Here is a 6,012-nt window from a genome sequence, read left to right on the forward strand (position 1 = left end):
GATGGCCAGCCCTCTGTGGAAATAGAGGTGGTTAGGGACTATTTAGAAAAGCTGGACGTGCACAAGTCCATGGGGCCGGACGAGTTGCATCCGAGAGTGCTGAAGGAATTGGCGGCTGTGATTGCAGAGCCATTGGCCATTATCTTTGAAAACTCGTGGCGAACGGGGTAAGTCCCGGATGACTGGAAAAAGGCTAATGTAGTGCCAATCTTTAAAAAAGGGAAGAAGGAGGATCCTGGGAACTACAGGCCAGTCAGCCTCACCTCAGTCCCTGGAAAAATCATGGAGCAGGTCCTCATAGAATCAATCCTGAAGCACTTGCATGAGAGGAAAGTGATCAGGAACAGCCAGCATGGATTCACCAAGGGAAGGTCATGCCTGACTAATCTAATCGCCTTTTATGATGAGATTACTGGTTCTGTGGATGAAGGGAAAGCAGTGGATGTATTGTTTCTTGACTTTAGCAAAGCTTTTGACACGATCTCCCACAGTATTCTTGTCAGCAAGTTAAGGAAGTATGGGCTGGAAGAATGCACTATAAGGTGGGTAGAAAGCTGGCTAGATTGTCGGGCTCAACGGGTAGTTATCAATGGCTCCATGTCTAGTTGGCAGCCGGTATCAAGTGGAGTGCCCCAAGGGTCGGTCCTGGGGCCGGTTTTGTTCAATATCTTCATAAATGATCTGGAGGATGGTGTGGATTGCACTCTCAGCAAATTTGCGGATGATACTAAACTGGGAGGAGTGGTAGATACGCTGGAGGGGAGGGATAGGATACAGAAGGACCTAGACAAATTGGAGGATTGGGCCAAAAGAAATCTGATGAGGTTCAATAAGGATAAGTGCAGGGTCCTGCACTTAGGACGGAAGAACCCAATGCACAGCTACAGACTAGGGACCGAATGGCTAGGCAGCAGTTCTGCGGAAAAGGACCTAGGGGTGACAGTGGACAAGAAGCTGGATATGAGTCAGCAGTGTGCCCTTGTTGCCAAGGAGGCCAATGGCATTTTGGGATGTATAAGTAGGGGCATAGCGAGCAGATCGAGGGACGTGATCGTTCCCCTCTATTCGACATTGGTGAGGCCTCATCTGGAGTACTGTGTCCAGTTTTGGGCCCCACACTTCAAGAAGGATGTGGATAATTTGGAGAGAGTCCAGCGAAGGGCAACAAAAATGATTAGGCGTCTGGAACACATGAGTTATGAGGAGAGGCTGAGGGAGCTGGGATTGTTTAGCCTGCAGAAGAGAAGAATGAGGGGGGATTTGATAGCTGCTTTCAACTACCTGAAAGGGGGTTCCAAAGAGGATGGCTCCAGACTGTTCTCAATGGTAGCAGATGACAGAACGAGGAGTAATGGTCTCAAGTTGCAGTGGGGGAGGTTTAGATTGGATATTAGGAAAAACTTTTTCACTAAGAGGGTGGTGAAACACTGGAATGCGTTACCTAGGGAGGTGGTAGAATCTCCTTCCTTAGAGGTTTTTAAGGTCAGGCTTGACAAAGCCCTGGCTGGGATGATTTAACTGGGAATTGGTCCTGCTTCGAGCAGGGGGTTGGACTAGATGACCTTCTGGGGTCCCTTCCAACCGTTATATTCTATGATTCTATGAAATCCCAAGCAGGAACATCTCCACACAGCTGTTTTGAGCCCTGTAGACCAGGGCTCTGAGACTTGCTGCTGTGGGGTTTTTTTTCCCCAGTGTATTATGTACCCTATTTGTCAGAGATCAGCTTAAACACTGAAGCATAAGCCATAATATCCCTTCCAGAATTGTTGTTATAAGTAACTATGCTAATTCTAGATATTCTGCTTATCCATAGAAATATCCAAACCCTCTTTGAATCTTGCTAAGTTCTTGGCCTTAATGATTCCATGTAGCAGTGGGTTCCACAGTCTGTCTACGCACTGTGTGAAGAAGTATCTCCTTTGATCAGGTTTTAACTTGTCACCTTTTCATTTCATTGACTATTCATTCCAGATCACGCTGCTTTTCATTGTGTGGTTTCCTCTATTCTCCATTTGTACGTTGTGTATTTAGATAGCAAGCTCTTCAGGGCAAGGACCGAGTCTTACAAGTTTTCATGGCTAGCACACTGTTGGCTTTGAATACTACAGTGGTGAGTGCTCCAGAATACAAGTAAACTCTGATGATCCCAACTCCAATTATCTGAAATGTGGATGATCTCACGCTTTGTCTATACTGCCGCTTACCGTGCTGAAACTTTCTTTGCTCAGGGGTGTGAAAAAACACCCCCCTGAGCGATGCAAGTTTCAGCGCTGTAAAGTGGCCGTGTAGACAGTGCTACCGTGCTGATAGCTACTCCCCTCATGGGGGTGGTTTTGTTACAGTGCTGGGAGAGCTCTCTCCCAGCTCTGGAGACACGCGCGACTACACAGCCATGTTAAAGCGCTTTAATGTCGGCTGTGTAGACATACTGAAATTTAGAAACGTTTTCCAAGCCAGAATTTTATTTTTTGAAAAGTGTGATTGAAATTGATTTGCTGACATTACAGTTTCCGTTTGGCTAGCCCAGGTTTCCCTGTAAATGATAGATAGTTAATGATCTTAGTTTTCTATAGTTTTGTTCATTCAGAAGAGTCCCAAAGCTCTTTACAAATTACAGAAAGACTGGGCATACAGAAGTCGCTTCTTCCACCATTCATATGCAGCCACCTCTGGCGTGGAACACAGCAGTTGTTTAACAGCACACAGCAGCACTGTGCACCAATTTAGAACAGGAAGCAAAGATGTTATGTCTTAAATTGGAATTTGGCCAGGACACTTGGATTATTATCCCTGCTACTGTAGTGGGAGCATCAATGCCCATAGAGTGTGCTGTACCTGTTCTGGAGATAGACAGGCGGTTTACAAACATTACAAACATCAATAACTTCTTGGATTGCATGGGGGACTTTTAAAACTAGATGAGACAAAGCATTAGAAAATGTACCATAGAGAACAAATCTTCCCTGGTCTCAGGGAGACGGACTGGATAATCTAATAGGTCTTTTCCACCTCTTCTTTCGATGATTCAGATTCCCATTGACTTAAGTGGGTTTTGGATTAAGCTCCTAGAGGCAAGGGAGAAGAGACAGTTCCAGAGAGGGCTTTGTTTTTTGCAAACCACATTGTGTTCAAAAAACCTTATCTGGTAACAATCCAGAATTATGGCTAATCCATCACTGAGCACCCAGCGCATACCGAAAAGATTACTGCTTAAGCCCTTAATGTATTAGGACACTTTGTAAGCGTTGTTACTGGACTGAGTCGCAATGCTAGAACATAATTTGGACCTGCTGTAAATCAGCGGAGCTCCAGTGTGTTGTTTCGTAAGAAGAGGGCCATACGTCCCGGTTGGGGCAAGCTGGTGATTTGAACAGTGTAGAACAAGTCATTATCCTGCTCAGACTGTCCTGCTAATTTCAACAAGCCAGATCCTGAGAAGTGCTGCAGCTCCCACGAAACTAACATGAATTCTAGGGGCACAGCAGGATGCGGCCCATTCCTCAGGCGCCCAGATACCATGGTGATGGGCACCAATATAAGACCCTACATGGACAGATATGTATGTATGGAGATAGCTAGATCATTCTTGTGATTTATTTATTTCACGTTCATCATCATCTACGTTGGGAATCCCTTGAAGTTGAGGATGATTGTCTTTCATGGATTGTCTATTTCAAAATATCTGTAGGTCCGCTGATGGCTGATAAGGCCTATTCTGGAGCTGCACTCTCTGCCTCATAGCAGACATGTTTCCGAGCAGGGCAGGTGACCCTGGGCTATTGGTTAGGGCCATAGCATGCTCTTTCTGTCACTTCTGTTTTTCCGTTACATGTAATCATATCTGATTCTCAAAGTGCTGAATTCCTTGCCTCAAGCAGTTCCTCCATTGTTGTCACTCCTGGGTTATACATTCCCACGAATGCAACCAGCCAAACACATGCACGCTCTGGACTCCCCATTGTCTTGAGTGTTGTGTTGTCATTTACATCAATGCAAAGCAGGTTTAAAATGATACCGTTCCAATGCAGGGTAACCATCAACAAACCTGAGAGAGAGAGAGAGAGATGAAATTTGAAAGGGCAGCGAGGAGTAGATTGGATGTGAGATCAGATAGGTAGGATGGAACGAGTGTATCATACAATCTCCAAATGTTATTTCTTGCAACTTACACTAGGAGGAGCTACTGGCTCCAGCAAACTTGAAACTAGCTGAAACCCTGGCAAGTCAGGTTAGATTTAGTCCTGGTCTACACTACATGGTTAGGTCGACGTAAGCTGCCTTGTGTCGACCTAGCTGTGGAAGTGTCTTCACTTAAATTTGTGCTCGCTATGCCGATTTAGTTAAACCACCTCCCTAAGCAACGTAGAGTCACGGTCAATGTAATTAGGTCGATGCAGTGTTAGACACTGCGATACTTATGACAGGTTTCAGAGTAACAGCCGTGTTAGTCTGTATTCGCAAAAAGAAAAGGAGGACTTGTGGCACCTTAGAGACTAACCAATTTATTTGAGCATAAGCTTTTGTGAGCTACAGCTCACTTCATCGGATGCATACTGTGGAAAATACAGAAGATGTTTTTAGACACACAAACCTGAAAAAATGGGTGTTTATCACTACAAAAGGTTTTCTCTCTGGAAATGGCCCACCTTGATTATCATACACATTGTAAGGAGAGTGATCACTTTAGATAAGTTATTACCAGCAGGAGAGTGGGGTGGGGGGAGAGAAAACCTTTTGTAGTGATAAACACCCATTTTTTCATGGTTTATGTGTATAAAAACATCTTCCGTATTTTCCACAGTATGCATCCGATGAAGTGAGCTGTAGCTTACGAAAGCTTATGCTCAGATAAATTGGTTAGTCTCTAAGGTGCCACAAGTACTCCTTTTCTTTTTGTGATACTTATGTCAACTGTTACTGGCTTTCAGGCGCTGTCTCACAATGCCCCACGCTGGCAATACAATTGATACAAGCGCTGCTGGTGACAACGCACACCACCAACACAAGGAGCCAAGTGTGTGCACACAAGTGCTTCAACAACTGCGGTGGATGTATGCCCTCATTAGGTCATCATAATTGTGTAGTGTAGACATGGCCTCAGATGCCAAAGTTTTCTCTACTTAACAGACCTTTAAAATGACCTTTCAGAAAAATGCCATGGAACTTCCTATGGTGTGAAAAACCCTGTAGGTTCCAAATTAAACTAAGCAGCAGTTAGATTCTCAGTACATATTTTAGCAACAAAGCAGATTAGCTGATAATTCATTAATCATGCATTTTCAGCTCAGTATTGTCAGTTTCTTCCAGGTATATTATTAATCTAGATTTATAACAAAGATGAGTTAATCATGTTAGGAGATCAGAAATGAATGCACCATGATAAAGTCATGCCTTGTGGAAAATGTTGAAAAACTTCCTCAGCAGAGACAATTCTGCTGAGATCTGAGATTTGGTTTATTTTTCCTTGTGGACCAAATTCATCTCTTGTGTTAGTGGATGCAACTGCTATTGACTTCAATGGGATTGAGTATATTTACACTCAGGGTGCGTTTGGCCAGTGGGTCTTTGTTCCTTAAATTGGGGTACATCTGCCCATTGGTCTTATTTCCCACTAGCAGTCAGAAATCTGTTTGTGCCATCACAGTTGGGCTGCGGGGGAATTTTAATATCAGAAGGGGAAGATGGGTTTTGACACCACTCAAAATGTACCAAGGGTCATAGTGGATTCCCCATCACTGGCAACTTTTTAATCAAGATTGGATGTTTTTCTAAAAGATCTGCTCTAGGAATTATTTTGGGGAAGTTCTCTGGCTGTGTAATCCAGGAGGTCAGACTAGATGATCACAAAGGTCCCCCCTGGCCTTGAAATATGAAGATGTGAAACCTGGTTTTGTGCCAAACTTCAGACTCAAATCAGCTTCCTTGAAAGTTTCCCACAACTTCTTAGCAAGACTGAACTCACATTAAAACACCAACAACAACAAAAACAGAGGCTGATTCATGGTCTTG

The sequence above is a fragment of the Caretta caretta genome, chromosome 24 (genome assembly GCF_965140235.1).
Source record: "Caretta caretta isolate rCarCar2 chromosome 24, rCarCar1.hap1, whole genome shotgun sequence".
NCBI lineage: Eukaryota > Metazoa > Chordata > Testudines > Cheloniidae > Caretta > Caretta caretta.